This window comes from Drosophila willistoni, assembly GCF_018902025.1.
Source record: "Drosophila willistoni isolate 14030-0811.24 chromosome XL unlocalized genomic scaffold, UCI_dwil_1.1 Seg142, whole genome shotgun sequence".
Classification (NCBI taxonomy): domain Eukaryota; kingdom Metazoa; phylum Arthropoda; class Insecta; order Diptera; family Drosophilidae; genus Drosophila; species Drosophila willistoni.
In genome coordinates, this window is record NW_025814053.1 from 3112683 (window position 1) to 3130837 (window position 18155).

Consider the following 18155-nt stretch of genomic DNA (forward strand, 5'->3'; position numbering starts at 1 on the left):
AAATTATATATTTAAGTCGCCAAAATGTATGTAACAGGTAGAAAATGTCGTCTGTAAAATTATGTGTGAGGTAAACGGGGGTCAAGTTTACGCCAGGTACTCGAACCCAAATGAGCCTTAAAGAAAAAAGAGCTGTAAAATTTGAAGATGGTGTTGGGCAGGGGCAAAACTGATTAAAAGGGACATGGGAATTTGAAATAGTAGTTCTCATTATACTCCACGAAAAAAAATACTGTTCAGTAAACAATATTTCTTGTTTTAATAAGACAAATATAGTTCAGTACATAATTTCTTGATTCATCAAGCTAAATTAAAATTCAGTATACAATTTTTGGATGCTCTGGTATGATTTCATAAAACAAAATAGTGGTCAAAAATGGTCCAGAAATTAACAAAAAAACATCAGCATGGCAACGCCATAATCCATAAGAGAAAGGCTTTAACCAACGCTTAAGCTCACTTTTAGCCGACTTTCCGTTCTGTTACACTTTTCAACACTGAAATGAGTATACAGATTGAATTATCGTATTATTGAGTGGCTTAAATAAATATTAACCAGAAAACAGTAAAATAAATCAAAAATGAAAAACGGATTGTCTTTTGCAATTTTTTAACTACTGGAATTTAATTTGCCATATTTGATTAAAATCGAAAAATACGGTCGTAGTTGTTCGCTGCCCAGTAGCGGCGCTAGAGTGCTCGTAAGAACGAACGTGATAACAAATGTAAGTTTGCAATAAGAATTTTATTGAATTGGTTTTATAAATTTAAAATATTTGTTTCACTTGGTGCATGGTATACTTCATTCTATTTGAACGAGACTCAATAATCAGCTTTGCAGATCGAAATAGAGAGTTCTATGGAAATTCATTTTTGAATGCAGCTACTATGCAACTTATCTCTGCATGCAACATTAATGTCTAATTATCTGTATGAATATAAAGCGCTTTATTCAATTCACTCGATTTAATGAGCTTAATTTAGAACTAATTTGGAATTGGCTTCAACATTTCGATGTTGCCTTAATGATTCACTTACATTGCGCACTTACCAAATGCACAATTCCTCGCCCATGAGCAGCAGCAGGACCATGAGCTCCACGACCAACTCCTCCTCAGCTGTCAGCTCATTTAACACAATGGACTTAAAGTCTCAGCACCTTTCAGCTTAGCTAACTGAATGCATGTGGAACAGCAACTAAACTCATTTGGTAGACCAAATGATGGTAAGAAGGGATTGCACTGAACTGAACCGAACTGATGTGGAGTGGAGTAATGTAAAGGGGGTGGGCAGGCAACAATGACTACGACATGGACACGTGGAGACGTGCTTATTGGCAACCACAGCCAATTAACTAGTCAGTCTATCATTTTGATTAGGATGTGTTACTGCTGATGTGCCAATATGCCAATGTGATGATGATGCTGATGCAAATGTGGTTGTTGTTGTTGCAAATGTGCCTGCAAATGCTGCCAATGTTGAACTAAAAGCGACAACAGCAACACTAAAATATATTGTCCGAGTATCTTTAACTTGCAATTCGACTGTTTTCATTGCTAAAAGTGTTGATGCAATACAAAGCCAAACAGTTTCTGAACAGCTGCACTTTTTTCGTTCTTGTTATTCTCCTATTGCCATTTTTTTTTGCAATAGCAGCAGCAACAGGGGATGGTCGGTCCTACCTACATATACGTCCCTTCCTTCAGGGCAGCTGCACCAGTTTGCCAGCTGCAATATCAAACACTAACATCAGCAACAAAAATGCATCATGGTCAATGTTGCCTCCCTCTATCCCCGCATCACTCTCCCTCTTTGCCCTCCTCTACCCTCCTTTCCGCAGCTCCTACCATCCCTCTTGGCGATGTGACTCGTGTAGTTTTCACAGAAAATAAATATCAACAAATTTTCTATTCTTTTTCCCCAAAATTTTTGCAAAACCAGAGGAAAATCAAGTCAGAAAAAGAGAGAAAGAGAGAAATGGCAGAAACTGTTGAAATTTGATTGTCAGCTTAGATTTGAATAGAAATATTCCGTTTGTGACTTTCATGAACAATCAACAAATCGCAAACAGTAATAGTTAACGAAGTTTTTATACTCTGACATTTGTGATTCTACTAGTTGCTTCATTTTAAAAATTCTTCATGCGATATTGCTACAAAAATAAATAATTCTTAAGTCCTTCGCCTAAGGGCCAATGCCTCTAAAACTTATGTTCCCTCTCGCATCACAAACATCTGCCCAATTTTATAATACCTTTCGGTAGAGTACAAAAAACTGTTGCATATTGCATGACGGTTTTCATATTTCTTTATCAATATTTCCGCAGTGCAAATCTGTCAGTTTAAAACAAAATTTAGAGATGAAAGAAATTGACCAAGCTTGGCAATCGTCTGAAGCAATATAGAAAGCCAACGCTGATATGACAAAGTGAAAGAATAAAATTATTGAAGAATCAATAAACATTTTTCTGCATTGCAAATATATTTATTGTTTGGTAAGGAGATTTAAATGCCAATTAACTCGATTGAAAGATATATAGTCAGTTGACTTGAAGAACACATAAACATACCTATGTATATATAGCAGTTAATGATCATCTAATGATTTCCTAAAAAATCAGAATCGCAAGCATTCCATAGTTTTCTTTTTCCATCGACCTTAATAGAAGTTTGCTTCTCCTACACGTAACAAAAAATCTCAGATTGTGGTGCAACTCCGTTGATTTTTACTATTAAAATTACTGAGGAATTTTTGAGTAAGTGAAAAACAAGAAACAAAAATATAAGAAGAGGGATGATAAGTAGGAGTAGGAGTAGGAATGAAAGCAGGTAGGAGGCGACTAAGACGACTAAGTAAATTTGCATGACTTAGCTCTAAGATGCCCCAAAGGCTGTTTTAGTTCTTCTTTCCATCATTTTCGCGCCGTCTCTTTTCCTCCATGTTCGTTCTTGTTGTACTCTAGTGAAGCTTTTTCCCACCTTTCAGCTTAAGTGCAACAAAGTTTCCTTCGGGCGATGCCCACTGTTGTTATTGTTGTTGTTGCTGCTGAAGCTGCTGCTTGATGCATTGCAAATTTTTCATGCAACGCACTTAGACTCAAAATGCAACCAGCAAGTGTGAGAGAGAGAGAGAGAGGGAGAGAGACAGACGATAGACTGCAACAGAGAGGGAGATGCCGAGAGACCTTCAAATGATGTCGAGAAAAAAGGACAACAGCCAAAGGATGGCAAAAAAGGTGGGGACGGACGGAACAGACCAACAGGCGACAATGTTTGCCCATCCCTCGCTCGGCAGCGTTTTCGTAATTGCTTATGCAAATTTCGTTGCAGCTTTTCATATAGCAACGAAGGCGACAGAGAGAAGAGAATCGAGTGGATGGCGCTTGGGATAGGGATGGTTGGGGGGATTGCAGTGAGGATGGAGACGAGTTACCAGTTAACCAGAGCAAGAGGAAAATCAACTTCTTTTTTTGGCTCCTCTAGATGAGTTTGATGCTACTGCTGTTCTTCTTCTTGCTGTTGTTCTTGCATTTTTTACTCTTCCTTCGATAAAGCACAAATGGCCGGTCATTACCTTCGAGTCGATCACATTTACCCTTGGGAACGACTTTCCAATCTTATCATACCATATCCTATATCGATTATGGAGTCGATCATTAACAAACACCATAAGTCCCCCACTATAATGAGCCATAACATTTCATAAGGTTCAAATAGAGTTGAATTCAATTCTAGAGACAATCTTGAGGGAACTTTATCGATTATTTATCATATTTCACAATAAAATAAATCGATAATTATATAGTTTTACATATTGTAGAACAAAATTTAAGTTTTCCTAAAGTTTTGAATATTATTATTGAACTAGCCGAAAAAGGGTATTTCAATTCGTATAGTGATTGTTTCTTTAGGTTTTTGGTTCAGATTTTCTTTTTTTGCTGCATTTTGGTTGTTTCGGATGAAATTTTGGTTGAAATTTTTGCTGGTAAGTAAAGTTTACTTTGTTGCCTTTACACATACTTTTACCCTGAATACCCTATACACATATATATAGTATATAGTATATATTCCGCGCACTTGCTTCGCCTCTTGCTTCTTGGCACCCGCATAAGGTCCCGTCCCTTCTCGCCAAGCTTCAACCCATTGTCAGCATGGACAAGGCGGTGAAAAGGGTGGAGACTGTTTCCTCTACCCATTTCCTTTTTGTTTTTTTTCTTGCCTTGGTTTGTCTGTGCGGAATGCATTTTTGCTCCTCCCCCCACCCAGTGATCACCTTCATGCTCATCGCTGCCCCAAACAGTCATTTTTAATGTGTTAAACAAATAGAAATTAAAGTAAAGTAAATAAGGCAAAGAAAAATAAAGTAGAATTGAATAAATTTCAGCAATATGCAAAATGTACACAGCGGTGAGAGAAAATGAAGTTGCTAAGAGAAGGGAGACTGGAGCAAAGAGGGGGAGAGACGGAACAGTTTGGGTAACAGCTCGAAATTTGCATAATAAACTATGCAAGTGTGGGCCATGAATTTGGTATGTTCTTCTTGCGTTACAGAGAGTCCAGTGCTTGCATCTTGGCCAACAAAAACCAAAAAAAAAAGGGCCAATGACTCTCAAACCTACATGCATACATACAGAATGTGTTGGCCAAAACAGTTTGAGAGTCATAAATTTGATTTAGCTGCACCAATTGCGATTAAAATTGCAGTCATCCTTCACTTCATTCCAACTGTACTTGGCTCTAGTCCATGGCATTTTACTTCTATCCTCCTGTTTCTTCATTCATTCTTGGGCCATGGTTCTTTTACCCTTCTTTTTTTTTTGTTAGCCTGGCTTTTATTTCATTTGCCTGTTTGTTTTATATGCCTAACGGCAATTTTATTTGTTCTTGGTGTATGTGTCTGTGTGTGTGTATGATGGGGTTAGATAAAGTGGAGGGTAAGGGACAGGAGTTGGGTGGCAGAGGCGTGGCAATACAAGGACGTTCGTCCAGAGTTTCTTTGATTTATGGCCAGCGGGTGGTATTTTTTTTTTTACTTTATTATTTCACCCACCCCACCCCACCACAACTTCACTATGCTCTTTGCCTGCCGAGTTACTACCTTTCATGACTTTATGCAATCCCATCCAAGTCAAAAAGTGGTGAGAAGGACCGCAGGCCAGCAGAGTTCGGAGTAAGAGGTTCTACATTATGTTGAGTCCAGTTGCAAAACAAAAGCTATAGATATTAAAGTTGTTGACTATCGGACATTGGCATGCAAATTGTGTGATTATAACGATTTGACATAATGGCAAAACTAAACCTACATTTTAAGACACCACTGAGACCTCATTAAAACACTAGTTTATCCTATGTAACTACAAATGTCTTAGATAAAGCAATTTCTGTCATATCTTCAAAATTTCACAACATCAATTTTCTCGTGTCATTCACCACTGTGCCTACAATGTCATAACTGGCAAATAATGAATGCCATGTGTGGAAGATTCTCAACCGCGATTGCATAGAAAATTGGCCAAAAGACTGCAATTCACACACTTACCCACATACAGTGCGACCTATTGATAGTGAGTAAACTTGTAATTAAAACTCATAATCTTCTTCTTACATCTAACACAATATGCATGTATCTACTTAAATTATAATCAGCCTGAATTATGTCATTACTTTGGTTTAAAATACTTTTCCTTGCTCAGCAGATGCATTTTGATCTTTGTTATATAATCGTGGGACTTACTGTAGCGTAAATGAGGCAGGGAGAGTGGGCGACAACCCTTAAATGAGGGCTTTGTGGATGGGCGTGCATCATATGCGTTGCAATCAGTTGGAACAATGTTGCATATTAACGCGCCGCTGGACTTACCTTCAGGTAACTCCAACTCCAATCAATGTGGAACCCTTAAAAAGCATTCAGCCCGCCCATCGCCCGTTGCCCGCAGGCCGCTAACTTCCGTAACTTGGCTCTTTCGGCTCATAGGAGCAGCAAAACCAAGCGCTCAATGTCTGTGCATAAATAATACATAAATAACAGACAGGCAGGAACCTGGTCGGGGTCCAGGTCGGGGTCCTGGCCTGGGATAGGGGGTCTGAGTTCTGAATCCTAGTGGCTGGCTGCCTGCCTCACTGGTGGTTGGGCCTTTCTGGCCGGTTGGCTAATTAAAACACTTGATGGCCTCTTTCAACGAAAATGGGACTAGAGGGCTTCGGGGTTGGGTGTCAAAATTTCTACCTTCCAGCGATGTAAATTGCAAATTTCAAATTCGTCTGAGGTTTTTGGGGGTATGAGGTAGTTCGGTGGGGCTGTAGCTGTAGGATGATTGTGGCAGGAGAGGGGTGTCTGCCTTATTGAGCGGCAATAACAGCTGCTTGAGGTGAAAGTTGTTGTTGTGTGTGTGTGTGTGTATGTATGTGGGAAGGGGGTTTATGCTTTTCCCCATTTTCATTTTATCAACCCCCATTCGAAAAATTTGCGGTGGGGTCAATTGAGGTTGAGGTTTCAGTTGTGGGATTTTGAAGAGGTTTCGGTGGTCGTGTTGGGGAGAGGCTTTTGGTTTTACACCTGTTTCTTATGGTAAATTATTTATTGATATTAAGTGATATTAATTATGATGCCCATTTAAGGCCCTTGATGGGGGGGGCGTGATCCGAATGACAGTGCCAATTAACTTGCCGGCAATCAAAGAAAATATGATAGAAATGTGCCGCAAATGCGGAAAATGGCAATGGAAATGACAGCAAATTGATGTACAATTTAAAAACTCTTTAATTAAAGTTAAGATAAGAAAATTTCACAACTTCATTTTATTAATAAGTTTAGATAAGTTAGTTTATAAGTTAGATTATCTGATTTATGGCACATGTATGCGAAATAAGAGTTTATTAGATTTTTGCCCAATGCTCTAACGATTGGATGACTATATAATGGGGCTTTCAGTTGACTTTATAGTTGGCAAATTTTATGCCTGTAACTCCGCTGGGCACGTTCGCTTTTAGTGTTCAAGCTTTATTGAGCGAAACCATACTTTCATGGCCTTTACATGGCAAACATATTTTAGTTCTAAGACAATTCCATAGAACCAAGACACAACAGAAGGATGAAGGAGAGACGGTTTGGCGGCAGAAACTATAAAAAGATTGTGACACAAAATTTAAAACAATAAAAATTTGGCTCATAAAAAAAAAGAACTGCAACTGAAATCGCATACAGAATAAAAACTGAAACAGAGCCGGGAAAGAGACTTTACGCAATTGGTCGCGAGAGACACAGATAGAGAGAGTGTGACAGAGAGAGAGAGAGAGAGAGAGAAAGGAAGCAGTGAAAGTTCTTAAATCCCTAGAGCTTTACGCCGAGGATTATTTGCTTTCAAGCCCTAAAAAAAATCTATTCAGTAACGGGCCAAAAGTATTTAGAGGAGCAGGACTAAAAGTAGGAGTGAGTGGGAGTAAAAGAATATCGAGCAATGTGGAGTACGTGGGGGAGGGGATAAAGTTTGGCTTACTCTAGTGGAGAACTTTTGGAATGATATGGTTATTACGTGTATAGTCAGCACATTAAACATTTCTCACTTGGACATATTTTGAGGTGCACCCACTTACCCACTACCAAGAACATTCTGTCTCTTTCACTTGCACGCACTCTGCTTCTTTCTCTGCCCCTCCCCCTACTCTTTTACATTGTGTTTCTGTCTTTGTCGTACATATGCATACAAATGACTTTTATGACCACAAAGGTTTTTGCTTCCCTGTTTCTATCGTGGTTTTAACTAATGCCACGCCCCTAGAAACATTAGCATGTTTACGCCCACAAAAAACACGCGGCTTTTGCTTGACTATATACCTTTTTTCTCTCTTTTTTGTAACTTTTTATTATTATTTTTCTTTTTTTTTTTTTGTTCTTTTTGCATACTTTGTTGACGCCTAAAAATATGCAAGAAAAACGGCAAGGAAAAATCTATTAAGTGAAAAGTGTGTGCAAAAAAAATATAAGAAAATTTCATTACTGCGGATGGACTGGATCGGTGTCGGGGTCGTACTAGTAATCATTGGACTAGGCACTTGCACTCTAGGTTGCTCCGAAGACTCAACTCGAAGGGCCTAAGAATGGAATAGGGAATTGTGAAATCGATTGAAGCATTACTCAACACTGTTTCGCACTCATGTAGCCATCATGGCTATATATTCCATAGATTATGATCAATCAAACCAGTGGCAAGTTAATGGACCCTTGTGGGCTTTATGTATATGCAATATCGTATATGTAGCTTCGTGTGGATGAATTTTTAGCATACGATTTAATCAAGCGAGTTGCGTGCGAATAAGTCCAACGGCTATGTCCTTGATGAAAACGAAGCCAAAATGAGGCAGAGCCATTGAGGAAGAGGAACGCGGCGAGTTAAGTAGAGTTTGTATTACTTCAATCAACGCAAGCTCAACTTGATTTCCTCTCGCGTCCTCTCTCTAACTTCAATTTGTGAATGTTTTAACGAAACGTTGCCAATTAATAAACAGCGCAAAATTCATGTAAATGTCGAAATATATAGCATACATGCACATTTGTACATATATATATATATATATATATATACCTCTGTATATACATGTCTGGTAAGTTGAAAAAGTGGGAATTTTTATAGCTGCTGCGTTTTTTTGAGCAATTAAACAATGTGTGGGAACTGGGTCTATGTTTTTAGAGAGTCAAGCAATGGAATACAATGGGCCACAAGTAATGCTGGAGTCGATGTGGGCGAGTTTCTGCTGTCGTTGCCGACGCAGCTTTTGTCTGCCAAATTGAAAATTGGCATAATGAGGAAGTAAAAGTTTGCCTATAATTGCCTGGGAGAGTGTTTTGAATGCATACGAGGCAAGTTGAGTGCGTGTGTGTCAAGGGGGAGAACTGCGTTGAATCGATTAATTCATACAATTCTTGTCATTCAAGAGAATAACTAATAGAAAAATAATTGCATCGATCCATGCATTGTTCTTTGATAAACAACTATCTAAAAACTAGTTGAAACTAATCTGTATAAGTTTTTTTTTTAAAGTAGTTTCTGTTTTTGTCTTGAAATTGTTTTCTCATGTCTTCTATGAAAGTTCATGATTTCATGGTCTTTCGATTCAAGAGCTGAGCGAATATATGTATCTACATGTATAATAAAACTTTTGCACTTTGCAAATATTTGAAAGATTCGAGGCGGATGGGCGGCGGCATTGGCATAGAGGTGACCAAAGGAGGACCAAAAGTGTGGCAGCAACAACAAATACAAACGGGATACGGGATACCCATACAAATATGGACGTAGATACTGTTGAAAACGTATGCCAGATGCCAGTCAGCGGGGTCATTAACTTTGCCTTTTGACAAAACTCAAACAGACACAAAATTCGGTTGCAAGTTTTATATATGTACTTGTTTTTTCCGGTTTTCGTACCCTGTACTTAAAGAGAGTATATATGTATATGCCAAAGGCGTAAGCAAGTTTTAAAATCTAGTTTACATATATAATATTTAAAAAGGTCTTTCTTTGTTCACTGAAAAGGATGATCAAATTTTTTCAGTAGTGTATTAACTCGTACTGGCTATAGGGTATCTCAAAGTTCATATCGACAATTTGCTTACGGTATATTTTCCATTCAGATCAGTATTTTAGGACCGAGCCTGGTACGCTGAAAGAATGGGTGGGTGGGTGGATTGGGTGTTTGGTTGTTTTCTTTTTTTTTTCTTTCAGTGGAGTTGTTTTTCAAACCATTTAAAAGGCAATTTGATTTATTTGCGTTGTGGGCGGTAACAACAATGGAAGGGAAAACATAACCAGATAGTCTGACTATCCCACATATCGCAACTATATGGACCCTTATATACATAATTATAAATGGCATTTGGCCAAAAATGTTTTCAACTCACACGTGTATATAGAGAGAGAAATGGAGAAGCTGATGGAAAAGGGAGTAAATTGCAATACATGAAACTTTTTGGTAGATGATGCTGCTGATTCTGTTGCCGTAGCCGTTGCTTATGTTGATGTCCACCGGCAATAACATAATCCGTTTTCAAAATTACATAAACGAAAATGAAAATATGGCAATAACTATTTCCTATAGCAGTGAAAAAATATATATAAACACCTGTACCCCAGGGGGTCGATTTAAATTTATAGTTTCCACTATTTTATAACAGAAAGCCGGCCTAATAAAAGATTCTAACTACAGAATATATCTGATCACATTTACATTATACGATACAACTGTATATCGTCCATAGAATTATCAATTTAAATTACCATCAAGCTAATCATTTTCAATTAAATTAGAATTTCATACCTTAAAGAGTTAGTTTCCAGTTAATTTCTAATAATGTCCATCTGCTTACCTGGAATTAAGAAGAATAATTGGGTAATTGTGATTGTTGTATAATTGTATAGATATCAAAGGATCAAAAGTAATATATTGATATGGAATCTTATGTTTATAACCATAGGAATATTTTTATAACTGCATACACTAGTGGCCACAAATTGATAAAATTTAGAGATTCGGACTTTAGTTCTAATTTTCTCGTCTTCCATACAATCTCAGTAATTTGTTAATTATTGTATTCGGATGACGAACTGTAAATGTGTTCATCCTAGTTTTTGGTTCTTTTTCTACCTTTGAACGAAAAAGTACATGTATGATATCTTTGAAAGAGTTGTAGATCTAGCAAAATTACGGTTAAACTGCCTACCACAAATTTTCAACTAAGCCAACATTTCTGATCCAACATTCCCCAATCCAAATTTGAATCCAAATGTCATATCCAATCCAAATGTCATAATATCAATACTGTATATTAACAGACTAAGATCAGAGCAAAACAGCAGAAACTCGTGAACTGAGAGAGAATATCAGACTGATGATTAAATTCATATAGTAACTGTATAAAAATTAGTTAAAATATTCAAATTTGAATTCCATTTCCAATTTCCATATTATATAACAATAATAATATTATGTAACACTAACGCTAAAAATAATTAAAGATCCATTGACTAATGGCTTATAAAGAAACACCCTGTAGTCACAACTATTCTCTATCACGTTAGGTTAGTAAAATGCTTGAAATTAGGATACATTTTGAATTCGATTTATGTTCTAATAGATAATAACTCAACAAGTATCTAACTAACTATTTAATGCTTGTGCTGAAATCCTTTATCAAATCTCGAATCTCACATAATCTTGATTTTTGAGATTGTCATTCATATATGGGCATGGACATACATATGCTCTTTATCTACCACATTTGGATCTGTTTGTCGTTTATTTGCACAACTGTTTTATGTCTCTTGAAGCGTTTGTTATGTTTATTGTTTTTGTTTCCATCTACACTCCGCTTCAGTCCTCTCCACTCGACTTACTTATCATATGATGGGGCAAACGTACATACCTCTATATATGTACATGTCTAAAAGAGATAGAGGGAGGTAATAATATGCAATTTGTAAAGCATTTTGTTAGACGACAGACAAAATCGGACAGCAGACAGCAGGCAGAGAACCAAGTGCGCTTGACATATCCCAGGCTGCTGGCAAGAGGCGGCAACAGCAACGAGATACAGGCAAAACTCACTAAAAACAACAAAATATTGCAATACAAGTCCAAAGCAGAAACGCTGCAGACAACAAACATATACGTACAAACGTATGTTTAAGGGTATACGGAAAGAGACGACAACTGACAAATGTCAGCAAAGTTGATTTATTTGCGTTTACATTTATTTATGATATGCAACATTTTTCAAAATGCAATTTTTGTGTTGCCCATGACAACAGCAACGGCAACGGCAACAGAAACGTCAAAAGCCACGACAATGATACCGAGAACAACAGCAATGGCAACAGCAACGAGATTTCCACTTAGTGTTGTTGTTGTTCTACTAGTCTATCTGCCTGTTAGGTCCAAGTGTTGGCAGAACTCTTCTTTTTCGCCTTTTACTGCATATTCAACAATTCGCAGGGCATTATTTCCCCTTATCATCATCGTCATCATCATCATCATCATCATCATCATCATCTGGGAAAGTACTGAGCAAATACATAAAGAAAATATATTTATGTACATTGTACATAAGAATTTCTGCAAGTGAAGGTCTTTCCTGACGATAATGTCTTTAATCTGTCACAAAAAGTCAGTAAAACATCTAGCATATTCGAAATGTCTCTGTATATACAGAAAACTGTTGGCTGATCACTCAATAAGCCACAATTATATGTCAAAAAGATTTTTAGTTACTTTTGATTAATATAAATCTGGGTAATTGTTTTCGAAAAGGGAACTTTGTAATTAATTTCAATGAAAGAAAAAAACTTCAAAAAAATTAAGTTAAAACTTTTCCAATTCAAAGTTCTTTTACACAGAAAGAGCAATAGAGCGATAAAACGCGGAAAAGTCCAATAAGCATTTTGATTGCTTAGACTAGACCCATTAGAGGAAAAAACGTATTGGCTCCTACGGATGAAAGTTAATATGTGCATGAGTAGGTATGGGGTCGCAGTTTCCATGTCTCAAAGAGAGAGAGAGAGAGAGAGAGAGAGAGAGAGAGAGAGAGAGAGAGAGAGAGAGAGTCACAGACTCATTCTCAGAGTTGGACTCGAAATCGGAGTCAGAATTGCCGCAACAGCAGAAGAAGAAGCAGAAGCAGCAGCACCAGCAGCGATTGTCACGTTTGCAACAAATGGCGCATGGCACGCAAAGTGCAAATGTAATTCGTGTATTTTACTTAATTTCATGTTACGTGGCACAATCGTGCCAAAAATCGCAAAGAATCGACTACAAGCCACTTCGAAACCCCACCCATTTTAACCCAAAAAATACAACCCACTCGTTTCCACCCACGAAATTTTCACCATCCATTATATATGTACATATACCCCAACCACCACCCATGACCCACAGTCGATTCGGCTTTCTCATTTTGGCATTGTCATGGCCAAGGATTTGGATTGCAATTGTTACCTGTCTAACATCATCCTGTTTTCTTATCCACCGGAAATGCATTTATTAGCATTTTTATGTGCCAAAAGGAAAAGTCGAAAGTGTTGTTGTTATTGCATTTGTGTCTTTTGCTTTACTTTCTGTGTTGGTGGCAGCTTTTAATTAGATTTCCAGAAAAGCAACAACACATGAATAAGACAACTTTAATAATGTCACTTATTCGATTTGTTGTCGATCGATCGATTATTATAAGTTTAAGTAACCAAAGTTAACCATGTGAATTTTGAGACAGAATATTTAATGACTTGGAAATTTTAAGCGATTTTAATGACAAAAATCTGACAAAGTCCGTGATGACTCAAAGAAAATGCTTCTCAAACATTTTACAATAACAGTCAGAAACAAAAAGTTTAACAAAGAAATGTATATATCTTAGATAATGAAATTCAAAATGAAATTTAAAGTCATACAATTGAAATAATTTCAATTTATGGAAGAAGCAATTAGTTCAGATTCAAATTGCTTCTTTTTTTTTTTGTTTGCTGCTTTGTTTTGTTTTATAATCTAACCAGAAAACTGCATTGACAGCATTTGTGAAATTGGTTTTGTTGTTGGCATTGCCATTCATAATTATCAACATGTAGACGGAAATTTGCTTTTCATTGAATAATTGTGACAGCAGCAACAAAAAGAACAGACATTCATATGTGGATGGAATTGGCCAAGCAATTTCTGGCTCACTCACAACAACAACAACAACATCATTGTAAGCTGCTACGGCTGATGATGACGATGACGATGACGATAATGTTGTTGCGGTTTGGCCGGTTTTATTGCTGATTTTTGTTGTTAACAAACGGCAGCAAAAAATATACAAAAAAAAAATCGGAGAATTATGTTGACATCAATTCTGCGGTAATTTAATGTAAATTAAGCCATTAGGTCAGAGCACAAAATCGAAATCATAAACTACTATATACATAAACAATATACATAAATGGCTTTATACCCTTCAATATGCAGATAAGCAGATGCATGTAGATATATGTACCTATGTATGTGTGATTGAACTATCGACGTGTAAAATCAGATGATAAACCCTGACCATATAATGCTAAGTATATCACGTTTATATATCTCATTTCATTTCAATTACTATGCAAATCAATCAATTTCATTGGTATCCATCTCAAAATGTACATTTTTCAAATTATGTGTTCCTTTGTAAAAATAAATAATATTTGGTATATACATATGTATGATATGTACATATATAAATGGAGACCTTCAAATTTCACTTTGTGTAGGGTATAAAAACAATGAACAATTGTAGCAAAGTTTTTGGCTTGTTATTAAAATTCGTTTCAGTTTTTTTTTTGCCTGTTGTTCTTGCTGTTAGTTTTTGTTGCAAAGCAACCGCAAACACAACAAGTTAAATTTTAATCTGGCCAAAAACAATTGAAAAACAAAAATTAAAAATGCAACTCCCCAAAAGGAAATTACATGGCAAAATATTACAATAAATTTCTCTAACGAGTGGATATCATCAGCTGCAATGGATAACCAATTGTAAGACCTGAGTACAATTCGATTGCTGTACATTTTTTTAGTTAGTGATTTAGATTGTTGCCAGTCTTTCTTCCTCTCCCCAATTTGTGTGTCTCATTCTCGTTGGAAAAGATAATGCAGGTCATACATATGCTGAACAGATTTAGTTCATTTATTTTCAAACACAATTTAAATGAAATGTCTTAATGTTGCTGTCGTTGCTAACAATTAAATCTAAACACATTTTCTCTCATTCTCATAGATATGTATGTAATTATGTATATATACATCTGTGGGCATATAAATGAGACTAGGGCTAGGCGATTATAGTTACGATTACATTAAAAGTAAACCGGCTAAGGGGGAAAATGGCGGGAAAATCTACTTCTACAATCGCCAGCTTATAATTTTCTATGAATTTTGCTTGCCTCAGCAGCAACATCATCAACAGCCGCAGCACCAACACCCAACACCCAACACCAATGGCAGCAATAGCAACATCAGCAGCAGCAGCAGCAGCAAGCAGCGTAAATTATTCATTTTGGGCCAAGCCGGGCAGCAGCAACAGCAACAACAGCAACAGCAATGCGAATCAGAATGAGAACGACCTGCGAGCAACGGCAACGACGACGACGACACTATGAAAATGCAAAATGAAATGAAAATCGTTTCATTCTAATTAGAGCAGCAGCAGCAGCAACAAATTTATACGCTGAGACAGCAAACAGATGAAGAAAAGCAAGCAAAAATTGCGAGACAGAAGATGGAGATTGGGTGGAAAGTGAAAGAGTAGGTAGGTAGGTAGGGTGGTGGGGGCGGGTAGCAACGATGGGTATTGCCTTTTTGGGTGGGGTAGGCTGTTGAGCTTGAGATAGTCGACAATTAGGCTAGCGGTGTGAGGTTTATGGGCTGATGGGGCGGGGCAGGGCAAAGCGTTGGGGGGTAGCAACAAATTAAATGAGTTTGCCGCTGCTGTCGTTTGCCTATTTTTTGTCTTTTGCAAAGAAAAAAAAAAGTAAAAGCGTTAAAAAGCTGCTCACTTGTAGGTAAATCTCTGACTTTAAGTATCTGTGTATAAGTGTGTATGTGTGTGTGTGTGGATGTGTGATACTTAAACGCCCCATTTCTAAGCCTTTTGCATGGAACATTTCAATGATGTTGCTGCCGTCATTTTCATCGTCGTCGTCGTCGTCTTCGTCTCATCATCAACATCTTCAAGTTGTTTTTCTCACATTTTTGTTTGTGTTTGTTCGTTGTTTGTTTATTGTCGAAGACGGGGTTTTTTCCTATCTCTCTCTCTCTCTCTCACTTTGTCTATCCCTTTCGTTTCCCTTTGTTCATTTCACTCTCTATTTCTCTGTGTCAATCTTTCTATTGAAAGTGCTTAAAATGCGTTTAAAAAACAATTAAAGCTGCTAACAACACGCGAGAACTTCAAATGAGGTGATTTTTACTGGCAACGCCAACATGCCAAACATTTTGCTTGAGTCTTTTAATTTATGTCAAATGAAATTGTTCAAATTCCAAGGTAAAAGGCTCTTAAATGACATGGAGAAACGAAAGAAGAAAAAAAACAAAAGTAACACGACAACAGTTAAAAATTGCATCTCAATATATGCAAATAAATGTGTTGGCAATTTGTGACAACTGACATAGTAATTTTAAATGAAATTCTCTTTAAATATTCTTAAGTCCCTTTTGTTATTTTGCTAATACCCTGTAACTTATCAGGTATAAATATAGAGTTTGTTATTTGTTAGCCAAGTGGAAATTTCTGATGCTTCTTAGTTTACCAATATCGAATTTGAGCAAAATAATTTCCCTTTGGCGTTGATATGAAGAAACTCAGTTGAATGTCTGAGAATTTTACAGAGTTATGCGATTTTGCTATTTACTTTCTTCAGTGCAAATGAAAATGCTTCAATCTGTGTTTATATCCCTCTTTGGACCAAATGCGGACAGTGTACTGTCAATTGCTAAGAGTCTGGTCTATTTGGTCACACGAGATTTTCATTGATGTTGCTAATGTTTCAACAGCAGCAGAGGCAGCAGCAATTTGATAATAAATTATTACCAACAAGTTGATTGGGTTTCTCTCTCTCTCTCTCTCTCTCCCAACTCCTGTCTCTATGTGTGGCTGGAATAAATGGGTTTGCACTTTAGTTTACTTAATACATTATTTATTTAATCTTTAGTGTTTCTCTCTCCTTTTTATACCATACACCCATAGGGTGAAATGGTATATTAAAGTCGCCAAAATGTATGTAACAGGCAGAAGGAAGCACCTCCGACCCCACAAAGTATATATATTGTTGATCAGGATCAACAACCGAGTCGATCTAGCCATGTCCGTCTGTCCGTCCGTCCGTCCGTCCGTCCGTCCGTCCGTCCGTCCGTCCGTCCGTCCGTCCGTATGAACACCTAGATCTCGGAGACTATAAGAGCTAGAGCCACCAAATTTGGTATGCAGTCTCGTGTAGTATGTACGCTTATCGAGTTTGTTTCAAATTTTTGCCACGCCCCCTTCCGCCCCCGGAATTTACAAAAAACCGATTTTCTTAAAAAGTATAACAGATAGAAACATCAAATTTGGTTTGTATACTCGTTTAGTTAGCGCGCAAAAAATAATTGTTCCATCTTTTTGCCACCCCCCCTTCCGCCCCCGCAATTTACAAAAAACAGATTTTCTTAAAAACTATGACAGCTACCGACATTAAATTTGGTATGTAAGCTAGCCTAACAGACGCGCAGACATTGACTATTTAATCATTTTGTCACGCCCATTTCCGCCCCCGCAAATTAAACAAAACTGATTTTCTTGAAAACTAACAAAGCTAAAGTCACCAAATTTAGTATGTATACTGGCTTAGTATGCGCGCAGAATATATATATTTTAATATGTTGCCACGCCCACTTCCGCCTCCATAATTTAGAAAAAACCGATTGGCTCTTGCAATTTTTTGACCATCGCAATCAAATTCGGCAGACTAATTAATCTTATCTATTTCTACCAAACTACCAAATTTTATTGAAATCGGACTAGAAACATGCAAAATATGCGTATGAACGTATTTTGCTACGCGATGCATAAGGGCAGAATTGGCCGTTGGCTAGTGGCGGCGCTAGAGTGCTTGTGTGTTTGTAGAGTGAGCGAGATAGCATATGGTATGAGGGCATGTTAAAGCAATTTAATAGACATACATTTGGTTTTCGAAATTTTAAATATTTGTTTCACCTGGTGTATGGTATACCCAAGTCGGCGAGACGACTTACTTACTTCATTTTTTATCCCTCCTTTTTCCCTTTTTAAGCAAATATCTCAAACGATTTGTAAGTTTTTGGATTGCATTCGGTTGAGATTGCGTTTCATAAATAAATTGATTTTTGACTCTTAGCAATCTATCAAAAGATTGCAACTGCCCCACCCGGCCGAGTGCTCTCGCTCTGGCACTACTTGGCTTTGCCTTTAGAATTCAATTGCAATAGGGCAACACAAAAGCAACAACATCGGCAACAGCAACACTAGCAACGGCAACAACAATAATGGCATAAGCAATGCGCAACATGGCGGCAAAATCGTTAAAGTGCATTTCATTTTCCACATTTCAAAAGGACTAGCGAGAAAAGGATGTTCATTAATTT

General features: G+C 37.2%; 1 protein-coding gene across 1 annotated transcript in view; it reads right to left on the reverse strand.

The window, feature by feature from the left end:
- Positions 1–10351, reverse strand: part of LOC6652805 — a 44467-nt gene extending 34116 nt beyond the window's left edge. Inside the window, exon 1 of the mRNA XM_002075411.4 lies at positions 10314–10351. The gene's annotated coding sequence lies outside the window, so the exon portion shown is untranslated. The remainder of the gene's footprint in view (positions 1–10313) is intronic.
- Positions 10352–18155: the final 7804 nt, after the last annotated feature.